The following is a 9003-nucleotide window of genomic DNA, read 5'->3' as shown; positions in this document are numbered from 1 at the left end:
GGGCAAACCAAGACGTTTGGTTGCCCTAGAAGAGGGTCACCTGTATATGCATATATGGCTCTTTAAGGGATTGCCCTGTGTGTTAGGGCATTCTAACAACTAAGCAACCAACAGCTGTGGTGACCTATAGCCAAACATTTCATGGAGTGCCTGATATATTTTACTTCTTGATAGCCTAGCCCCTGTGCACTTGGTCCAGCGCACGCTCGCGCACACACTCACACACCATCTTCTCATTCCTTCAGTTACAACTCTCTACCACATGATTGGGTTATTTCATACACCACCACAAATGGACGGCTCGCCTCCCCAAGGTGGGGAAACCCAAGCTGTACCCTTCTACTCCATCCAGAGCGGATGCTGTGACCTTGAGGTACAGACTCCGTACGACCTCCATTCTCCCGTTCCTCTGTAACAATCCTGTTATTTCACAACATACCTTGCTACTACCAAAAGTTAAAGAAAAATTGTTGTCATGCTTTTTCTTTCTAAAACGGAAAAGCGGGGCCTGGTGTACAAGAAGGTACTTATTAAACACTAGTAGCAAGCCAGAAAATAACCACAGGGAGCCAACGATCCTCATTACTGTAGCGCGTAGTCAAGTTTCATCTTTCTCAGCCCACTCTGTGCTTCCCTGCGGCTTCAGCTGCCATCTCGCTCGGTGGGGGCGACATGCCCACAGCCTTCCCCAATGCGCCCCGCGGCCCGCCCCCCCGCCATGCAGACCCAGGGCTCCCCGACGCAGTCCCCCGCGCCCCACCCTCGGCTCCCCCACGCGGCCGAGCTGTGTCCGGCGCCCCTCTCCCCGGCATGCACTCCCGCCTCCTCCGGCCTTCAGCTCGTAGCCCGCTCCCGTCACCCCGCTCCCGGTCAGCCCGCGGACGTGTGGTGGCCTCCCGCCAGGCTCAGGCGCTCCGCGGGCCACGACGCACGCCTTCCGACTTGACCGCGGCGCACCGAGCTAGTGCCGGGGGATGGGCGGCCGCCAAAGCGCCCCTGCCTCTCCTACCCCGCGCCTCCAGGCGGGGGCGGGACTTCCGGTCCCGCCCGCTGACGCCTTCCTGTGGGAGGCGGAAGCCGGCTCCGGGTCGGCGTCCGAGCTGGCGCGTTCTGGCGCTCGTCTCTTCAGTGGAGGTGTCTCGGCCCCGTCGCCGCCGCTGCTACCCTGCGCTGCGGGACGTGGAGACCGGGTAGGGACGCGGCGGCCGGACACCGGCCGGAGGGCGCGCCGGGGCTTGAGGGAGGCGAGCATGGTCGGGGGCCGCGGGCGCGGGTGACCCCGAGGACAGGCGTGAGGGGGAGCCCCGGGCGGGGGTCGCGGGCGACCCTGGGCAGGGGATGCGTCCCGGAAGGCGGGAGCCCGGAGGACGCGGACCGCGGGGCGGCGTCCGCAGCTGGCGGCAAGGGTCAGCAGTCGTCCGGGGGTCGCAGACGGGAAGGGTGCGGACTCCGAGCGTAGGGCAGGTGGCCGGCCGCCCGCTGCTGGACGCCGAGCTCGTGGGACCCGCGTGCCAGGTGGTGCTGGCTAACGGGCGTGTGTGTGCTCACCCAGTGCGGGTCTCCGGAGGAGAGCTCGCATTCCCGGGAAAACGTGGATTCTCCGCTGGCCGCTGTCACTCGTGCCGCTGTCTTTGTCAGAGCCGTCAGGTCATGCACTACCTGTAGTCGTCTGCCCCGCGGTGGGGCTGGGACTTCCATCCCCTGACGGCGCCAGCCAGGCGCCCCCGAGACCCGTGGTCCTGCTGGGCGGTCTTCCCTGAGTGGGCAGCGCTCTGGGTTAGCTACTGAATGTGCCTTCACAAAGGCAGTGGGACTCACTCCCCTTCTGCTTCACCGACGCGCTTCCACCGAGTTACCTATTGCTTCCTGCTCGGTTTAACCAGAAAGCTCAACTTTACAGAGCCCTGCAGCCGATTTCCACTAGTTCCTGAGAATTTACTTACCTTACATTTCTACTACGTTGCAGTTGACAGCGTGTTAACAAATACTAATGACCCCAGATCTGTCGTCATGTACACATTAAACACATTCAGTTTTCCTTAGTGTTCAGTGAAGTGTATGGGCTTGTTGTAACCTTATTAATTTCAGCTATTGTCTGTGTTATATATAAGCTTTATTGCCTGCAATGAATTTGTGCATCCCACTCTATATCATGTAGTGTCTCCCGTAAGTGTAATTATGGAGACAGCTGGCTGTGAGCCTCGGGTGTACAAACTGGGCAGGGTAGCAAGGGACAGCCATTCCACTGTGGTTGATGGAGGGTGAGATCTGATGAGCCCTTGCCTGTTGCAGGTGTTTGCTATTTCAAGTGTTAAACTTTTTTATTTTGCAAATTACTGTATTGGTACAGGGAATTTTTGGATCTGATTTGGTGGTCTGACTTGCACTAATTAAATAAACCAGAATATTTTACATTTATTGGTGCCTTACTGTCTTGCTAGCTTATAAATTCCTCCACAACCCCAGTTTTATGGAGCTATAAAATATTTATTAATAAATAGTCATCAGTCAAACTGATGACAGATTATCACCACACATACTTAATCATCTTTTTTTGGGGGGGTGGGGAAAACAGTTAAGATCTACTCTGTTCCAGATTTCAGATTACAATATTAGTAACATGCATAAACTCTTGATGGATTTGAAAGTCTGTGCTTGAGTGACATAGTTATGGTTTCCTTATATTTAGGGACATGATTGGAAAGCAATGCTTAGGAATAAACAATGCTTTAACATGTAATTGAGCATATTGAATAATTTCTCAAATTAGAAAATGAAAAGACACTGATCTTTATAGTTATGGAATTAACCATTGTATACATTTACATACATACATATTAATTCAATCTCATTTCTTTAAATTAGATAATGTTCTTTTTCTGACAAGGTTTGTCCTCAATTTTTTATAAAATCTTGGTTTAAAAAATGTGTTTTCCTTTTCCGTTAACTTTTGGGAGGTAAAACACTTGAAAAAGTGTGCAGATCTTAAAACTTTAGTTTGGGTAGAGGAAAGGCTTGTTTTTGAAACACAAGAGCTTGCCTTCTATGGCAAGTTTCTAGTTATATGTCTGAATGATATATTTGAAATTTGATTGGTCTATGTTCTGGATAATCTTTGGAATTTTTGTTCTTTGTCCTAATTGAGTAAATTATTAAGATTTTATGGATAAATCTATGTGTTATTCTGTAGGACTTTTCCACTATTGGTTAAACTGTAAAATGTGTCTATTTTTTATGAGGGTACAGCAAGTTACTAGTTATTCTTATGGATTTATTATTTCTTTTTGTTTCTGCTATGGTAAAATACATATCTGTGCTTTGGGAGAACTACTAAAACACTGATAGCCCAAAGTCAAGTCTGTTTTTGTATACATGTATTTACACTCTGTTGTTTTCCATCATCACCTGTTTGTAATATATGAAGTAGTTTGCTATGTTGTTTTTTGGTTCTGTGTTCTCTGATTGTCAGTTTTATAATTACATAGTCCATTCTCAGTTATCTGTACCCCCTAGTTAGAAAGGCCTTTTCTGCCACTTGATGGAATCAGGAGTATTTGTTACTGCTGAGGAATACTGCTTCTGGACAAGGAGGGTCCAAGGAGAGTGTTGATTTTCTGCTAACTTACCAGCCAGCTGCCTTGTCTGTAATGTAAGCATGGTCCTCAGCAAGATTGGCTGAGGCATAGTCAACCCCTTCTTTTAGAAGGACTTCTGTCTTTTTCTTCTGCCAAGTTAGACCTTTTCTCTCAGTGACTAAGGTAACCTGGCCCCAGTGTGACATGGGGGATCAGAGTTGCCAAAAGGGCTGAAGTCCTGTTGGTGCAGTCTTGTTCATTCTCCTGAGTCTGATCCCATAAATCTTGGCAAATTTTCAACTCTCCAGACACTTAGTTATGTCTATAAGCCATTTTTTACTTTATTATTGTTTAAAAAATAGTTTTAATGCTAAAAATCATAATAGGTTGGGTTATATAAATGGACTCAGTTTTGCTTAGAGTTGAGGCATCACAATAAATTATACACGAACTTTCCTATTAAAGTGATACAGTCGGAGATATTCTAGAACATACTCTGATTGCCATTAGTCTTTGCTCTTTTACTACTTTTCTTTGTTGGTTTGCTTTAATTTGAGATCCTAATGAAAAGAAAAATTCAAATAAAAGATGTGGGGGAAGCAACCATTACCGTTGATGTGTTAAGAGGTGATGGTGGGAGCGGTCTCTGGTGGTTGGGAGTATCTTAGCCCTGACATTGTTAGAATTGCCGGTGCTTGGTGATAATAAAAGCAGAAAGACTTAGGTGGCTTTATCATCGTTTTAAAGTACCCTACAATGAATCCTTTATCACCTGCAGGGGGCAGAAAGAGGGATCCCTCCTACTTCTCTCACCTCCTTGAGAATGACCTGGCAGAGGCTCTTGAAGTCAAAAGTTTATGTGGTAATTAGGAATCATGGAAAAGCTTGAAGGAAGGGTTGAAATGTGAATGAAAAAAAATAAATACCGAGGTTTATTTTAGCATTGGTGTTTATTTTCAATATCTAGAAGAAGAAAGTGAGGAGATTGATGAGAACGCCAGGCAGTATATTTGAATAGATTTGTCTTAATTAAAGTGGAGGAGGTAGGGCAGATTCTAGGAAGTGATGCATTATCAAGTTCTAGACTTTATTATAAGAGCTAACTACTATGCAGATAAGGACTATCAGAGTCAAGACCCAATATTTTAAACTTAAGTGGTGACTCTTCCACAGTGATTGAATAGTGTTGCAAAAATAAAAATAGTACAAGGAACCACTTGTATACGTTTTATTTGGATTTACCTATTAACATTTTACCCCATTTACCCCATTTGCTTTATCACTTGAGAAAAAGAACACTTTTTTTTTTTTTAAGTAAACTCTACCCCCAACATGAGCTTAAACTCATGACCCCGAAATCAGGAGTCACGTGCTTTTCTGACCAAGTCAACCAGGTCCCCCCAGTAGAAGGCTCATGTAAAATATACTTCTGACTTTATGTTTCTTTCCTAACAAATAGTTAATTGATTGGCTCTAATTCACCCAATGCTAGTGCTAGAAAGTATGTTGGTAGACACTCTGATGTGCCTCATTGAAGGGTGGTGAATGTTGGCTAGTCCACGACCAGTGCGCTTTGATTTCTAGACCTCTGTAGCCTCTTCCAAGGTCTTATCATCCTGAACTGGGGTTATAATTCCTATGTCTGTTTGTTGCTTTGTGGCTTATACATTTTCATTTGATCTCAAAACAAGCACGTAAATGTTTTTCTTAGACATACCTGATCTTGCTTACATTCATTCAAGTCTGCCTCTTTTTTTTTTTTTTAAGATTTATTTTATTTAATTGAGAGAGAGAGAGCATGCATGGAGGAAGGAGCAGAGGGAGAGAATCTTCAAGCAGACTCTCTGCTGAGCAAGGAGCTGCTGCCCACTTGATCTCAGGACCCTGAGATCATGACTTGAGGCAAAACCAAGAGGATTTTGGCTCAGTCAAACCAAGACACTCAACTGACTGAGACACCTGGGTGCCCCAAATCTGCCTCCTCTTAATCTCTAGTCCTTGGTTATTGAAAACAGCTGAACAGTATCCTTCTTAAGGACATTTGGCCTATTTTGTAATAAATACCTTGTTAATCCCTCAAGTAAGACTATTTTTATACCTTTAGGATTTGTACCTAAAGATATTCTTTCTATGTCTTTAGTCTGTTCACAGGACCTTATGTTGGTTGGTTTCAAGATCCCAGGTTTTTCATATCCTTTTTAAAGTGCAATGAGCAGAGCTTGGAAGACTCTAAGTAGAATAATGAATGACTGATCATTTATGTGTAAGTTATTTATAGAGTGCTTCTCTTATCTAGTCATTTGGTCCTTAGGGCAGGACAGGTAGTATCCCATGTCAGAGACGGAAACCATGAGCTGTAGAAAAATTCAGTCAGTCACTTACCCGATATCCTCTGGAATGAGGCTGTGTTCGATCTAGGATGCAACCCCTGGTCTTCTGACCTCAAATCCACATACCCTTTATCCTGAGTCACCTGTTCTACTGCATCTCGCTTTTAGGTACTTCTGTATCACATATTTTTGGATGTATTTGGCTTTCTTGTTCTCCCTTTTCACCAACTGAACTTGGTGTTAAGAGAAGAAAGCACTGACTCTACTTAATCTTTTCTTCTGCACTTAAAATAATATCATTTCAGGATTAGAGTAGATGGTAGTAGTCATTTAATCTAGTCTTCTACCTAATTTGGATACTTTCATGACCCTTCCCTTCCTGGGATTTATGGGAAGGGATTTTTTTATGGCCCTTGCAGGAAAACTTAGAGTAACAAGGTGTTCACATTTTTCTAATCAGCCTTGGTTCATTGTTGGGAGGCTCCAGTTATAAGATTATTTTTTTACTTATAACAGATCCAAATTACCTATTGTGGTTCTTATCTATTTGTTTTAGTTATATCATCCAGAGCAACATAGGTCTATTTTCTCTTTGCAATGTAAAATTTTGTCACGTATTTAATGATAAATGTGTCTTCTCAGGTTAAATATTATCTCTACCTAGATCTGTTACCGTCCTGATCATACTATTCTAGCTGCACTAGGTTGGCTGTATCTTAAAAATATGGCTTCCATAATTGTCTGCACTATTTTAGATATCAGATTAAGGCAGCAAATGGCGGGACCATTACTTACTGTAAGGTTCTATTACTGCATGTTCAATATTATTGAAGTCCAAAATGACATTAACATTTAAGAAGACACATCCTGCTCTTATATTAAGCATTTAGTAAGTCAAAGCCCCCCAAATTTTCATGGGAAATCTGTTAGTCTGGCCCCCGTACCTGTGCACCTATTTTTTTAACTGAACCACGGGACTTTACGTTTATTCCTGTTAAATTTGATCCTGCCTGGGTCTCAGAGGTTCAGCATTTGAGCCTGTAGTGATCTATTTTGGTCTCTGTTTTCTTACATGCTTATCCTTTAAGCTTTGTCTTTTACATTTATAATAGTTAGCTCTTCAAGCTTTTGTGGAGTCAGGGCTGGCTTTGGATTGGTGATAGCTACATAGCTCATGCTCCTCATCGGGAGCATGGTTTTCTGTCCACATATGTTTCTGATGGGATATTTGCCACTCAGACAGGACGCAGGATGACCTCATGGTGCGGAACTGAGCTGTGCCCAGGGCTGCTGCGTGTCTTGCACTCCTAACCTCGGTCCACCTTCAGTGGCCCTCGGTGTCTTCAGTGCCCCTCAGCCATTCTCAAAACCAAACTTTAACAAAGCCCCATAGGTTTTAAAATTAAACCGTATTATGTTTCGGCCTTATAAAATCAGAGGAAGCCAGTTTGTCTTCAGAGTGTGTATACAGAACTCTTTTTAGATTAGGGACAACACATATGTGCTAACATCATGATTCTGATTCATTCTTGAACACTGTTAAAAATGTGAGACAGAGTCCACGCTTGGTATTAAAGAATACTGTGATTTATTCTATCTGCTGTAGGTTGAAGGAGGAATGGCTGCAAAGGACGCCTACCACATACTCCCATTGCTGATACAATTCAGTGCATCTTGACCCACTGGGTGCCAACACCTCCATCCTAGGGGATTTGGAAATCTGTGGGAAAGTATTTGTTTGTCACAGTGAGGGATGTATGTGTGTGTAGTTAGCATTTAGTGTTTAGGAATCAGGGGTGCATAATGACCCACAGTGCTTTGGGCAGTCCGACACAACAAGAAAATATCCCATCCTAAAATCTTGGTGTCCCTCATGGAGAAACACTGTCTAGCTTGGAGAAGAGTCTAATTATGGGAACTACCCTGAGCAGGACAGTCACTGGGACTTAAACAGAGACCAGATACCTGTTTGTCAGGGATGTAACTATAGGCATTTTGGCATCAAGTGGGATGTTGTGATCTCCAGGGACTTTTAACAGCTGGGTGATTTTCTGAGTATATGGCAGGGGTCAGCAAAGTACACCCCCCCTACCCCGCTAACAATGGCCTATGTTAGTAGGTAAAGTTGTGTTGGAACACAGATATGCTTATCCATTTCTGGATTGTCATTGACTGCTTTGGAGCGACACCAGCAGAGGTGTGAGTGGTGGCCATAGAGACTTTATGGCCTGCAAGGCCTAAACACTACTGGCCTCTTTACAGAACAAGTTTCTAGTTATCATGTATCATAATGTTTTTTGAATGGCAGCAGTGTGTGAACTGCTGTCACCTAAGTGTGTGATTCTTAGATCCTTAGTAGTTTTGTGTGTAGTGATTCAGAAATCTTTTTCTGTGTCACTGTTGAAGATTCACCAGTTGAGGGATCAACAATAAAAATTAGAGCTGGAGAATACTCAGCTTGATTTTGCAAATGTCACCAAGTAGGACAAAGTCTACCTCTATTTGGTATGGTTCCTCAGTGTTTGAGATTGAGCTGATGGTTGACTTTCCCCACAGTGATGTTACACTAACAGGTAGTGAGGAAATACTTTCAAAGCCATGACAATGAGAAAAAAAAATAGAATCTCACAGTCTTCGTAAATCAGTTTTGGAGCTTAAAAATTCCATGTAGGAAATATCACTGTTCTTTTCCCTCCTATGTATTTTAGTAAAGAAAAGCACAGTGATAGTGGTATTGCTAGTTTGTTGGCATTGTGCAGGAAGTACTAACTTAAAAATAACCTTCTGAGCACTTATTTAAAATACTTTAACATTTAAAAAATGCTTTTATATTTTAAAGAAGAGGTTGCAAGAAATAGACATCTGTTAACCCTTATTTAAAAAAAAAAAAAAAGGGCACCTGGGTGGCTCAGTCATTAAGTGTCTGCGTTCTGCTCTGGTCATGATCCCAGGGTCCTGGTATCGAGCTTCATATTGGGCTCTGTGCTCAGCGGGGAGGCTGCTTCTCCCTTTTCCACTCCCCCTGCTTGTTTTCCCTCTCTTCCTGTGTCTCTCTCTGTTAAATAAATAAAATCTTTAAAAAACAAACAAAAAGGAAA

General features: G+C 43.7%; 1 long non-coding RNA gene across 3 annotated transcripts in view; it reads left to right on the top strand.

The window, feature by feature from the left end:
- Positions 1–1063: 1063 nt before the first annotated feature.
- Positions 1064–9003, top strand: part of LOC309857542 — a 44241-nt gene continuing 36301 nt past the window's right edge. For all 3 annotated transcript variants that reach the window (XR_014307762.1, XR_014307763.1, XR_014307764.1), the window contains exon 1: positions 1064–1190. This is a non-coding gene — a long non-coding RNA (uncharacterized lncRNA). The remainder of the gene's footprint in view (positions 1191–9003) is intronic.

Source organism: Mustela nivalis (genome assembly GCF_964662115.1).
Source record: "Mustela nivalis genome assembly, contig: HAP1_SCAFFOLD_868, whole genome shotgun sequence".
NCBI lineage: Eukaryota > Metazoa > Chordata > Mammalia > Carnivora > Mustelidae > Mustela > Mustela nivalis.
This window is presented reverse-complemented; position numbering and strand designations above follow the sequence as displayed.